At 44.9% G+C, this 14,671-nt stretch overlaps 1 protein-coding gene across 3 annotated transcripts in view; it reads right to left on the bottom strand.

Annotated features, from left to right (window-relative positions):
- The window catches only part of BCLAF3 (BCLAF1 and THRAP3 family member 3), a 48,072-nt gene extending 38,163 nt beyond the window's left edge, over window positions 1-9,909 (bottom strand). For all 3 annotated transcript variants that reach the window (XM_037512629.2, XM_037512630.2, XM_037512628.2), the window contains exon 1: window positions 9,875-9,909. The gene's annotated coding sequence lies outside the window, so the exon portion shown is untranslated. The remainder of the gene's footprint in view (window positions 1-9,874) is intronic.
- Between the last annotated feature and the right edge of the window lie 4,762 nt (window positions 9,910-14,671).

The raw sequence follows: 14,671 nt of genomic DNA, 5'->3' as shown, positions 1-14,671 counted from the left end.
TGCTGTTTTAACTTCCACCAGATAAAAATACCAAAACATAATTGAGCACAATTAGACAGTTGTTTCTGAGGTTTTTTGCCAAAATAATGTCAAATAAGTAAATTTTAAAAGAAATTTGATTTTGGAAATATTCTTCAGTCTTAAAAAGAAACTGATAGCTTTAGGAGCTAATTTTTTAAAATATGTGATTAAGGGTCTAATTTCCTATACTCGCTACTATTTACATCTCAGTATTGTTCCTCAGTTCTGATACTACAATTAAGTAGCTCCCAACTTACTGGCCCCAAATCCCTGGCGGCTTCCACAATTAATGCATGGGTTCATGAATAATACATACCGAAACCATGCACAGAATAAATGAACGAATAAGGATAGAATGAGTAAGTCTCATTATAGTAAGTATATGTCTCACATAGTATAACCTCTATTTCACAAATTTCTTAGGATTCTGTGGTGGTTGTTAAAATATAAATGGCTTCTTGTCACCATGTAGTTTTTCCACTGAATGATACAAAAAGCACAATCATCACTATGTGGACATCAGTTTAAAAAAGGAATCCTCATAGTATTGCAAGCTATAATGAGTTTCAGAATAAAGGTAAATCATATAAGGTCAAAAGATTTGAACCAGATCACTCCATAGGAAAAGCACATTCTGTTCAACTTATTTACTTATACACACTGCCTCTTTCCAAAAAGACAAGAGAGAACAATTAATTCAAACATACTATGAAACTAAGACGATAAAGGAAACAAACTAATTCTATCAAAATGAATTTATTCAGCATATACTACTGAGTACTTATTATTTGCCAGGCACTATTCTGGAGATTCAGCATTGAACAAAAAAGGCCAAAACTGCCTATCTTCTTGGAACTTACAATCTAATGAAGGAGTGTATGAAGTAACTAAAGAAATATTGAGTATCATGTCAAATTTATACAAGTTTAAGAAAAATAATAAGCCCAAAGATTGTGTTGAGAACATATTCATGACCTCTGAAGGAAACTCCATTAGTAATCACTCCTCTCCTTCAATTAGCTCCCTGACATGCACTAATCTGCTTTCTATTTCATTGGATTGGACTACTGGACCTTTCATCTGAAAATAATCGTACAATAACGCAGTTTTTAGTCACTGGCTTCTTTCCCTTAGCATGTTTTCAAGATTCATCCCTGTTGTAGCATGTATTAGTAGTTCACTCCTTTTTATGGATGAATAATATTCCACAGTGTAGGCACACCAAATTCTGTTTATTCATCTCTCAATTGACATTTGGCTTGTTTCTATGAATAATGTTTCTATGAACAATTATGTGGATTTATGCTTTCATTTCCCTTGAGTATATACCTAGGGATGGAACTGCTGAGTCATATGATAACTCTGCTTAACTTTTTGAGAGACTGCCAAACATTTTCAAAGTAACGGCACCATTTTACATCCTCACCAGCAAAGTACGAGGGTTCTGATTTTTCCACATTCACTGACAGTTGTTATTGTCTGTCTTTTTTATTATAGTCATCCTAGTGGGGTGGAATCATAATTTTGATTTGTATTTCTCTAATGACAGGTAATCTTGAAATATGTAAGAAATTATGAAACTAATCATGCCTACTTTCCATTATGCTAGCAATTTTAAACTTACTATCCTACAAAAATAATTTAAAAGAAAAAAAGCAGCTTTACATACTAAATTGTTCATAACAATTTATTTATTATAGGAAGGAAAAATAATAACCCACTACTTACAGTCTAAATGTCCAACAATCAGTAAAAATTAAAAAATATATACATCTAGCAGCCTCCTGCCTTTCTCCTTGCCTTAGGTGTATCTCTTCCTCCACACACCCCATCATTCTACCACAACACATACCTGGCTTTCCCTGATCAGGCCACACTGTTCCTATGCACCCATGACCTTCCTTCACTCTGCCTGACCACTCCTTATTCCTTTAGGTCTGCTTAACCATCACCTCTTTCCTAACACTCCCCCCCTCCCCACCAAGTTTCTTTCTTGGGCATTCTGGAATTATTCTGCAATTATTTCAATACAATGTGATTATTTGTGTATGTAACTGCATTTATTTCAATATTTAAAAGACTCCAAACATCATATCACAGAACACAAACTCAAATGACCTCTGGACAACTGAGAGGTTCAACCTCATCAGTAGCTGGGTAAGCAAAATTTAAAATCATAACCAGGGGGCCTCCCTGGTGGTGCAGGGGTTAAAGTTTCAGTGCTATCGAGCTATCACCAGCCACTGTGGCATGAGTTCAATCCCTCAGCCAGGGAGCTGACCCACATGGCACGACAGGCCTCACCTGTCTTACCCGCTGCTCCCCTCAGCAGTGTATTTCAGTAGATCCACCTATTCTGCTCCCCACTCTGTCTCTGGTGAATCCTCTCACCCCCTACACTGCTGGCCTATACCCCAGAGCTCTTGTATGCATAAATAAAATAAAATAAATCATTATAAAAAATAAAATCATAACCATTTCACACGTATCAGACTGACCAAAAAAAAAAAAAAAAAAAAAAAAAAAAGAAAGTTACACATTCCAGACTGCTGGTGGAGCAACAGGGAGTCTTATATACTGTTAGGTAAGTAGACATGCGTGTAGCCCCAGTTTGGAAGGCGCTAACAGTACCCACTGAAATTGAACATGCTTATAACCCAGAGCATTACAATCAGGGATATATCTTACAACAGTAATTCTCAAATTTTTGTGTGTGCTGGAATTACCTGAAATGCTGGCTAAAGCACAAATTGCTGGACCGTACTCCAGGGGTGGGCTCCATTTCTAGCAAGTTCCCAAGTGATGTGGATACTGCCAGTCCAGGGACCACAGAACCACTCGTTTAAAAGGAAAGATGGAAGCAATTTGGGAGAAAATGTATACAAGTGAGGTTTACTGATTATGTGATTTTAGAAAGTATTTAAAATATTTTCCTTTGCTAATATTAAAATTCAAACAATTCACTGTTGTGAATGGGTGGATTTTATTGCATATAAATTATAACTTAAAGTTATAAAAATGAAGGCTTTGGGATGATGAAAATGTTTCAAGACTAGATCAGATATTAGGCAGATGGTTGCACAATTCTGCAAATACATTTTAAATGTGTATGCATACTTTCAACCTGTAAATTATATCTGAATAAAGCTGTTTTTTAAAAAGGTAACTACTGCAATTGCTTAGTGCATATCAACTAGTAATGAAAAGTACTGGCTCAGGGGGTTAATGAATAAGACTTAATTTAAAGCTACAGTCTGAGCTATGAATGCTTTTTGTAATTTTAAAGGGGGAATAAGGAATAATCAGAAGGAGGTAAGGAGGAGAATCAACAGTAGCAAGAGAGATTGCAACTAATTAGGTCTAAAATATTTACTATCTGGTCCTTTACATAAAATGACCTCTTTTTAAAAAACTTACCTATGCCTAGCAAATTTTTTTTTAAGATTTATTTTTATTTATTTATACAAGCGGAGGGTACAGTCAGAAGCTTGGGAGGGTGAGAGAATTCACTAGAGCCAGAGCGGGGAGCAGAGCAGGCAGAAGGACCCAAGTACACTGCTGAGGGGAGCAGCAGGCAGCAGGAGAGGTCTGCGCGCCATGTGGGACCCTCCTCTGGTGGCCGGGGAGCAGCCGGGGATCGAACCGGCGCTGCAGAGGCCGCGGGCAGCTTCGCAACCCAGCGCTCAACCACTGCACCACCGGGGAGGCCCTGCCTAGCAAAATTAATCAAGGAACCAGCTTAATAAAAGAGAAGGAGAGAGAAGATTGAAATACCAGCAGGTTTGTGACTGGGGAGGAGATGCTAATAACAGAAGATAAATTCATTCATACTGCTACTTCAGAGTGAACTATAGAGGCCCAGAGGTGGTGAACAAAGTGGTCTGCCCTTGAACACAGAAAGAAGGCTGGTCAATCTGGAGGGCCCTCAGGGGCCTGGTCTCTTCAGCAGGACAGCAGGAGCCCAACAAAAGCAACTGTCAAGGGCTGACGCGTGCAGGTGTGCTCTCGTGAGAGAGATACTTTGAAGAGGATGATCGGAACTGGAGGAACTAAATGATGGGAGTAACCAAAGTGAAATTCTGCACAAGTTTATTGATTGGTTTTGCCTGTTACACATAATAAAGAAGCCGCTAGACTTTGCAGGGAAGTCGGCGTGCGTTTTTTGGCTCGCAAAAAAAAAAAAAAAGAAAGAAAGAAGGCTGGTCAGCAGGTTTGTGCATACCCAGGAGGATGCTGAACAGGATGCTGGTACCAAAAGAGGCTAACCAAGGTCAAAGGAATAAAAAATAACAAAGAAAGCACACAAAGGAAGTAAAGATAAAAGTAGAAGAGAATGAGGAAGAGAACAGAAAACTAGGTTTAGTAATAATGATAATAAGTAATAATAGCAAATCTGTAATTTTGAAAAATTAAAATAGATTTACTATATAACTTGATTAAGAAAAATGGGAGAAAACAAAATCAGAAACAGAAAGGGGGAAATAGCCACTGAAATACTGATAGAAGAAAAAGTTTAAATCAGAAGAGATTACTTTGTAGCCTTCTACCTAATAAATTTGAAAACCCAGATGAAAGTTATCATTTGCTAGAAAAATACAGATTACAAAAAAAACAGATTATCAAAAGTGACCCCACTAGATTAGAAAGCATGAACAGAGCAACTTCCATAGAAGCAGCAGAGAAAATTTTAAGGAACTACCCCACGCAAAAGTATCAGGCCCGAGTAGTTTCACAGGAGCATTCTACCAAAACTTCAAAGACATAGTGGCCTCGATGTTCTATAAATTATTCCAAAAGCAGTATATCCTGAGAAGGACCAAGCTTAGCAGAAACAGCACTCTTTCCAGGAGGATGAGCCAGCAAAGGAGACTGAGAAGGAACATCTTGTGAAGGAGGAGGGAGCTCGATCACAGAGTCTCAGAAGCTGAAGAAAGATGTTTCCAGAAAGGAGACTTTCATGGTAAACACCACAGAGACCCAACAAAGGGGATGAAAAGTGTAAACACAGGGCTTGAGACTACGTGGAAGGTGAAGACACTGAGAAAGCCAATTATTAACAACTCCTTCAAGCATTCTGGCTGGGAGGGGAGGAGAGAATCTGGGTCGGGCTGGGTGATAAGGGACTAGGGAGGAGGCTTTGAAATGGGAGCAACTTGAATAGATTTATTGTTGCTCTGAAGGGACGGTGTGGCCGAGAGTGAGGATATAAACTGAATGACAGTCAGAGTGAGATGAGCCTCGGTCCACTTAGTCAATGTTTCCTTTGGTTCCTTGATATTAACTCCAAATAACGCAGTCAAATTCTCCCAATATTCCGCACTGGACCAAATTGGATTTTTTTATCAGTGGTCACATTTTCTGCTAATTTAGAAAACATTACTAAGTGCCCGTGACTGGTAGGGGTGAAGGATACAAGGCTGGAAGAGCTTTAGGGTCTTACCTGGAGGAACAAAGTCTTCAGTGAATAAGAATGATCACAAGTGCAACCAGTACGTTCTGGTTTACTGTGGGTGCTGCAAACACTATCTCATTTAATCATTACTACAAGCATTTGCAGTCAAATGCTCTACCCTTGAACTATACCCCCTACTACCAACAAGCCTTTGAAGAAGCTGGAAATACCTTCATTTCCTAGGTAAAGAAACCACGCCTCAGAAAGAAACCAATCCACCCTGAAGGGCCTGAAACTAGAATCCAGGTTCTTATACTTCAATACTATCATTTCCCCACCTTGCAACTCCTACCCTCAGAAAGATGACCCTGAAGAGACTGCCTGGTCATTTGTACAGATGCTTGGTCAGCAAAAGAGGACTTTAGCACTCCCTAGCAAAGTTGACAGTCCTGCATCACATCTAAAATTGCGCCCCAGGGGCCTCCCTGGTGGCACAAGGGATTTGTTAACAGATGCAGCAATATGAGGCTGTCTGCAGCCTCTGCAGCACGAGTTCGATCCCTGGCCAGGGAGCAACCCACATGCCTCAGCAGACCTCTCCTGTCTTGCCCGCTGCTCCCCTCAGCAGTGTCAGTCAGTCTGCCTGTTCTGCTCCCTACTCTGTCTCTGGTGAGTCCTCTCGCCCCCCACGCCTCTGGCCTGTGCCCCAGCTCTTGTTTGCATAAATAAATAAATCTTTAAAAAATAAAAATAAAATTGGGTTCGAAATTTGGAACGCAGCTTTATATCCTTCAGCTGCCTGGACATTTTGTAGCCTATAGGGCACAAATGCTATGTTTTATTTACCATGATCCAGTAATAGGGTGGTCCCCAGGAAAGGGGGAGGTTCCAGGTTCCCTGCCCCACCCAAATGGAGGGTGGAGCTGAGCAAGGAGAGAAGACCCTGCAGAGGAGACTGAGGAAGGAAGGAAGCAGGATGCAGAGCCAAAAGGAGACCTGGTGGAGGCACATGGAGCCGAGAGACATGTGAAGAAACAGCACTTGCCTTTTGGTTGTGGACTTGTTACAGGGCAGGGAGAGGGGCAGCCCAAACCCTGCAAACCTGCCTATTCTAAATGGTTTCTACCATCCGCCGTATCAACACAAAACATATGAGACTTTAATGGGAAGGAACTTTAATAAAACTAGGAAACAATACAGGAAAGGCAAAGAGTCTAGTTTCTAAATGAAGCACCCAAAGTGACCCGTCCCCTCGTGGGTAAAAGTCCATCCATATGGGATTGGCCCAGAACAAGGCCCCAAAGCCTGCCACAAGTCTAAAGCACCTTCCAGTGGGGACCCACAGCAAAGGGTCAGAAACAACCAGACAAGCCCGGAAGGAAAAGAGCAAAATCAGCATCAAGATAAAGGTTGCCATTGTCACCTCCCCACGGGTCTCACCCACATCTGTGTCACCCAGTCCACGACCAAAAGACAAGCGCAGTTTCTTCACGTGTCTCTAGGCTCCATGCGCCTCCTCCAGGTCTCCTGGCTCCATCCTGCTTCCTTCCTCGGTCTCTTCTGCAGCTTCTCCTCTCCCTGCTCAGCTCCACCCTCCCTTGGGTGGGGCAGGGAACCTCCCCCTTTCCTGGGGACCACCCTGTTACACTGGGTGACAGATGTGGGTGAGACCCGTGGGGAGGTGACAATAGTGGTTTTTATCTTAATTTTGATTTTGCTCTTTTCCTTCTGGGCTTGTCTGGTTGTTTCTGACCCCTTTCTGTGGGTCCCCACTGGAAGATGTTTAGACCTGTGACAGGCTTCGAGACCTTGCTCTGGGCCAATCCTGCTTGGGTGGACTTTTACCCACGAGGGGACGGGTAACTTTGGGTGCTTAATTTAAGAACTAAATTCTTTGCCTTTCTGTATTGTTTCCTAATTGTATTAAAGTTCCTTCCCATTAAAGTCTCATATGTTAATGCGGTGGATGACAAAACCCATTTAAAACAGGCAGGTTTGCAGGGTTTGGGCTGCCCCTCTCCCTGCCCTGTAACAATCCCAAGGATTGTGTTTCATTTAGCTTTATATCCTGTCCCCCTCAGCTTTATATACAATGCATTTAGAGATTTACTCCTCCAATTTTTGTACAGATTCATTCACTCACCTAATTTCATAATTCTGATAACGTTTTGGATATAATCTAGAGCGGGGAGCAGTATTTAAGGAGTGAAAGTGCACAGGGGTAAAGGGTATCTATCACAGAATAGCTTTTTGAATTCAGAAATTTGCTTTGCAAATCAACATGCTTTTGGGCTCTGGAATTTTTACAACAATAATTAGCAACAAGACAGAGTATGTTGAAATGTACTTTTTTTTTTTTTTTTTTTTATAGAGGCATGCTTTATTTATTTGTTTGCTGGTTTGTTTGTTTGTTTTGTTTATACATGCACTGGGTACAGTCAGAAGCGCGGGAGGGTGAGAGAATTCACCAGAGCCAGAGCGGGGAGCAGAGCAGGCAGAAGGACCGAAGTACACTGCTGAGGGGAGCAGCGGGCGGCAGGAGAGGTCTGCACGCCATGTGGGACCCTCCTCTGGTGGCCGGGGAGCAGCCGGGGATCGAACCGGCGCCGCAGAGGCCGCGGGCAGCTTCGCAACCCAGCGCTCAACCGCTGCGCCACCGGGGAGGCCCTTGAAATGTACTTTTCATAAATGTCTCACTTGACCTTAAACCCAATCTGTAAATGCACTATAATCCCTCATCCAGAGTTCAGGAAATCCCTCAGAAAAGTTATGTGACTCGTTCAAAGTAATCAGATATATTGGAGTTCAAGGAAGTGCTGAGTTCAAAATCTGTTCACTCTACGATGCCTTTGCTTCACCTAATAACCTTCCTTTACTAAACTAGTAAAGGTGGAATGAGACATGAGAAACTGAATTGCTCTCAACAAGTAAGGAAAAAAAAATGATAGCTAGAAAAGGATACCTGTATTTGGTAGGAGGTTAGAACATAAATGGCCTAAAAGTGCTCCTATAGAAATCCTTTAAATGTTGTCTTTTGCTAGGATGTAAGAAAGGACATGCACAGATTGTTGGTGGGAGTGCAAAATAGCACCCCCTTTCCAGAGGGAAATTGAGTAATTTACATTTAAAAAAACAAACCCCTTATGTGCATACTCTGCCCAACAATTCAATCATCTAGGAATGTACACTAAGGAAGTAATCATGGATGCGCAGATTTTACATTTCTCCAACAATGTGTTGAAGTTGTGAAAAACTGGAAATAACCAACTAAATAAATTACTAAAGCAATATAGTGGCAAGCTATGCAGTCAGAAAAAAAAAAGGTTACAAAAGAGAATCCACTATTGAAAAACCAAGCATTCATTGCTACATTGAAAAAGACTGTAAAGGGAGTGTAACCAAATTCACAATGGTCACTTGGAATGGTAGTATTTTCTTCATTGTGGCTTTATATATTTTGGAAATTTTCTATATTGGGGTGAGTCGAAATATTTCCATGTACAAATGTTTTTGATTAAGACACTTAAAGCGGGGGGGGGGCGGGGGGGGGGGGGGGGGGGTGGAGGAACAGCCAGGCTTTCAAAAGAAATTTCTAGCAGCCATTTAAAAGAATACCATTGAAACATCAAACCGCACCATAGCATTACTAGTAAAACACCACTGCAAAAATAAAGCACTTATACATGAACACACAGCAAAACCAGTTCAAATTTTCGGTTTTCTCCCATTCCGAAAATGGTAAGACGGTTTTGTGACCAGGAGCCTTTCTGATTTCTACCTGTAGTTCCAGGAAAGAAAAGCAATCACTTACGAGGCGGTTCGAAAAGCACAGCGGCAGGAAAATATTTGGGGGAGTGAGTTTCTCTGCCCTTTCTTTCCCTCCCCGACCTACCGACAGGACAATCCTGCCAGAAACTGACCCAATTTCCTAACACAACCGACAGAAGCACAAGGGATGCGCCAATTTTCAGTACACGTTTCTTAAAAGGCAAGTTTTACTTTGCCTTGCAAGATAAAGAGCAGCCTGCGCGGCTCATTCTGGTCGCCAGCAGAGGAAGATGCCGCTGCGCGGCAGAACCGCCGGAGGACAAAGCCAGCGCTCCCAGGCTCGGGTCCCGCAGGCAACACGCCCGGAGACCGTTGAGCGACAAGGGTCCCCGGACACCGCCCCCCGCGGTCCCCAAGGTAGACGCTCCGAACCACCCGAGCCGCAGTCGTTGGACGACCGGGAAGCACCGGGGCCGCGACAGCAGGTGCCCAGGCTGCCGCGCGGGAGAAGAGACCGGCCCAGCGGCCAGAGGCGCTCAGCGGCCGGGATCGGAACCCGGGACCCGGAGCCTGGGGGCCGCAACCGCACCGCCACCCCAACCGCCACCCCAAGAACCGCCCCTCCCGGGCGGCGGACACGCCCTCCCCACCGGCCCGGGCCTCCTCGCCGCACCGCCCCGAGGAGCTCCTCACCCGGCAGAGAAGGCTCCGCAGCCGCCGCCGCCGCCGCCGCCGCCGCCGCCGCCGGCCCCTCGGCCTCGCCCCTCACCCGGCCGCCGCCTCCCACAGCCCAGGCACCACGGCCGCTCGGGCGGGCCGCGGGACCCGGAACCACTTCCTTCCGGCCCCGCCTCGCCCCGCCCCGCCCCGGCCCCGCCCACTGGCCGCGGCCTGGAGCGCAGCCGACTCTCCCGCCGAGGCCGCCGCTCCCGACGCCTTCCCAGCGGGCGCCCCGCCCCGGGTGTCCGGCCAGAGCGCCCGCGCCCCCTGTCGGCGGTTCCCACCTCCGCGGCTCCGTGGAGAGCGCGTGCGCCGTCCGCGGTGGGCCGCCTACCCGGAGAGAGGCGCGGGGCGCTCCAGACCTTAGGCTACGGGGTTAGGGGGTCAGCGCGCGGCGCGAGCCTCATCTGCCGCGGGGTCCCCCGGGCCCTCGAGCCTCGAGCCAACGGGGCGCGCCGGGAGGCAAAGGCCGTGGTACAGACGAGCCTCACAGGCCTTCCAACCCCTACCTTGGCCCCAAAACCCTTCCAGAACCCTTCCAGGTCTACCTGCACCGCCATGGCCTCTCTCCCTGCCTCCCTAATCGAACCCTTGCCCGGGGCCTCAGAGTAGGCCACGCCCCTGCAAACAAACCCTCCCTTCCGGACCACCTAATTACCAACACCTCCCCACCATCCAAAATATTGACCGGTACCCCAGTTCTTGTATGCGTAAATAAATCAATCTTTAAACACAACAACAACAAAATATGGACTCTTTTGGCCTACTCTTGATTTCTCTCCTTTCACAGTCCACCTACCAGCCCCAAAGGCAGAAGGTCGGCACTCTTGGAGCTTTCTCACTTGAGGGGGATTTTCATTCCTCTCACAGGCAGGGACTACCGTCACCTTTAGAGGAAATGGCTATAGAAGCTTGACGGCCATTTCACGAAGAAAGAGGATGAAAGAACTCTCGGGGGAGTGAGGCAGGAAGCGTTCCCGGACAAGGACCGGGCTTAAGGACAAAAATTTTGCTTTTCCCATAGTCTGGTAAACAAGAGGTTAAAAAAAAACAAACAACAGACTCTAGTCGGGGCATCTGCTGCCATAAATTTCCTTGGCCCATTGTATTTGTTACAAATTTTTGTCGAATCCTCAGCTATCTTTCCCCAGCTTATCAAGTTGGCTGCTATGGGAAGAGAAGGGAATTACAGACCCAAAAGAAGAGTCACACACCTCGAGGCCAGACCGGTTCAAACGAGCTGGGGGCACACGGCCTGGATGGGATGTTCACCTTGGAGATGGTCACGACCCCGCACAATGACCAAGCTGCTGCTGACAGGCGCTCACAGCTAGCAACAATGAATGGACTATAGCCAAGTCCACTTTCCCTGCATTCCCAGTAAGATTTAATTCCTTCGTTCTCAAGCCCCAGCCCTAAAACCTATATAGACCCCTAACCCTGGTGTCTCAGAGTCTCTCATGCCCAGAGAGGTCTCCGCAGAGCTCTGTCTTGCTCTTAAGTTGCAAACAGTAGTGTTACAAGAGGTTCTGCTTATAAGAGTGGTTGAAGTTAAAGGCCAGGGACTTAAGTGAGGTAGCAGGTTCAGGGAATGTGGGGTCTCTGTGGTCTTTGAAGAACAAGTACATTGAGACTAAGGGAGACATACGATTGCAAGGATAAGGGTTATGAGAGCCAGTAAATGGATTTGTAAATTTAAGATTGTAGAGATACAACAGTATAAGGTGATGAAAGTCTAGGTTTTCACTGATCAATAAACTCCGACTGCTTGCCTGCCCTCACCGGTGTCTGTGGAGTCCTCTTTGTGTTGGAGATTGGGACTGGGCTGAGGTACCCCGGGCCTGCTCCCTTGTCTGGTGACACGACACTGATAGTCTTTTTACTGCTTGTCAGGTTTCTCTTTCAGGGTTCGTGCTGTCAAGTAGTACCACCTCTGACCCTCCCTTATCACAGGGAAGGCCGAATTTTTAATTTATTTATGCATACCGAAACTGAGGTGTAGGCCAGAGGTGCAGGGGGTGAGAGGATTCACTGGAGACAGAATGAGGAGCAGAACAGGCAGACGGACTGAAATACACTGCTGAGGGGAGCACTGGGTGAGACAGGAGAGGTCTGCTGCACCATGTGGGTCACCTCCCTGGCCTGGGATCGAACTCAGGCCGCAGTGGCTGGCAATAGCTTAATAGCGTTGAGACTTTAACCCCTGCGCCACGAGGGAGGCCCACCACTAACTCTTTTTTAAAAATTATGTTTATTGAGATAATGTTGACATCGAATGTTTAAGCTGCGGGAGTTTAGGTTCACGCAGCTACACGCGCACGCCATCACACCATATACCACCCTCCAGAATCCTCTACCCAGTCCACTGGGCTCCCTCTCCCCTTTTCTTCCCACTCCCACCCTTTCTTTTTGGTAGCCCCAGTTCTGCAGTCATATCTCATGGCTTTGTACTGCTTTGTGTGTCGCTCCTTTGCTTTAAAGCTACTAATTTGGCAACTGGCCCTCCCACCTGTGACTGTGCGGGCGTTTCTTTTCACAAACCTTTTCCCTTTGCAAAGCAGCAGTGGCAGCTCTCTGCCTGCCTGTGTCTATGCAGGTGTCTCCCTTTTCCTTTCTCTGTTTCCTAATAAACCTGTCCTTTTAAAATGAAAAATAAAGCTACTAATTCTTAAACCAGAAAAAAGGTAAAGTTAAAAAAAAAAAACAAAGCAGGCTTTGATACAGACTTATGCCAAGTGTCCACTGTCACTGTCATTTTTTGGAGGGACTCAGTTTCTGGGGACACCGCCAGCTGCCCTGGCACATATCTCTAGCCGTCCTTCTGGCTAGCTTTTTTTTAAATGTTGGTTTAAGATTAAGATAATTAGGAAAAGTAGGACAAATCACTTTCTCATCCCTTGACATCATTGGCCCAGATTTTTCTGTATCCATGGTTTGTATTGTGTCGTTCATGCCATCAGCATTTGCATTAGTCCTTCAGCCTCAGGACTCACAGAACTAGGTGAGTTTTCCTTTCATTAACTCTCTGACTTTGGTTATGTTGCTTAACACTGGTAATGACAGTTGATGTATCATCTTTCACCGGCCTTGTTTCCTCCTCTTGCTTCCATCCCATGTGGGCATTTCCTCTTTGGAGAAATGCCTTTTAAGTTCTTCTGCCCATTTCTTGACTGGATTGTTTGTTTTTGTTGAGTTGTGTGAGTTCTTTGTGATCAGTCCCTTATCAGTTGGATGGAGTGCAAAGACTTTTTTTCCCAATCAGTGGGGTGTCTCTTTGTTTTGGTTAATGTCTCATGTGCTGTGCAGAAGCTTTTCAGTTTTCTGTAATCCCAGGTGTTTATCTTTTCCTTGACTTTCTTTGCTTTGGGTGATGAGTCTTTAAATATGTTTTTGAGATGTATGTCTTGTAGTGTTTTACCTATATTTTCTTCTATATATTTCATGGTTTCAGGTCTTATGTCCAGTTCTTTTAACCATTTTGAGTTGATTTTTGTGCATGGTGAGAGGTAGTGGTCTAGTTTCATCTGTTCTCACTCTCCCTTAGATTGTAGGAAAGAGAACATCACAGACTCTGGGTAGTTTATATACTAGTACAAAGTACGCACTGCCCCTCTTTTGCCAGGGCCAACCCTGGGAAATTGAAAACCACACAGGCGGCTCACATTCTGTTCCTGCTGGCAGCTCTGTTCTGAGTCAGTCATGCAAAGACAACTAACTCCACCAAATTACTCTCCCCTCAGTGTAGCAGTATTTCTGGTAAGAAGCAATGTGCTTCCCAACCACCTTGGCCCCTCAAGGACCCAAACTATTTCCACTCACATTTCAATGGCAAGAACAAATGCCAGGGATGCTGGGAAGTGTAGTTCCTGTTGACTTGATGCAGAAAAACCTAGTAAACTTGGAAGATGAGGGAGCTACAAGATGGAAAGAGCCTGACCCTGAATTACCATTCAGAGGGCAGTTGTGATGGGGCACACCTGTGAGTTTCACATAAGGGAGAAAAAGCTTCTATTATATTTGAGCCATTCTGCATTGGGGAGAGTTTTGTTATCAAAGTTAATGTTACCTTAACTGCGATGAGATCCTCTCCTTCTGTTCAGTGATTTGCTTAGGGGTCAGTGTCAGATCCAGTAATGGCCAATGAAAAGTATAAATCTGGGGGAAGCTTCTGGGAAAGGTTTCTATATCAAAGGAGGGCATGCCACAAAGAGCAGCCTGCCACTGACTTCTTCAGGCCTTTGATCATGAGGATATGAGGATGGGATGCTGGTGCCACAGTAACCCCATTAATCTTCTTAAGAGCCAAGACTCTCCAAGTTAAGCGCTGCCCCACAATCCTGACGTCTCTGAGCCTTTGGAGCTTGTAATATATTAATAAATGCCCTTAATATTGGAACCTGCTATGTATAGTCAAGCCATGCAAACTGGTATACTTATTCTCAATTAAAAAAAAAATCATTCAACAAAGATTTCATTGGCTATAAAACAATGGTACGTCATTAAAAACTAAGTATTCCTTGTGGGGCTACTCTGTGACAGGTGCTGGGGATCCCAAACTAAACACAAAAACCAGATGATTTAGACTGTCATCTCACAAGAGAATGTGGGATTTTAATTCAGAGATTTCCTCAGCAACAAATATTTACTGCATACCTGTGCTGGTGGCAGGAATAGCGCAGTCTTGTTGGCAGGAGGTGCGTCCTTCTCCTAGGGAAGGAGATAGACACTAATCATAGAATCACACAAATAAATGTCACATCACAAACTGTA

The sequence above is a fragment of the Talpa occidentalis genome, unplaced genomic scaffold (genome assembly GCF_014898055.3).
Source record: "Talpa occidentalis isolate TD23 unplaced genomic scaffold, MPIMG_talOcc4v2.1 talOcc4.15, whole genome shotgun sequence".
NCBI classification, from domain to species: Eukaryota; Metazoa; Chordata; class Mammalia; order Eulipotyphla; family Talpidae; genus Talpa; species Talpa occidentalis.
This window is presented reverse-complemented; position numbering and strand designations above follow the sequence as displayed.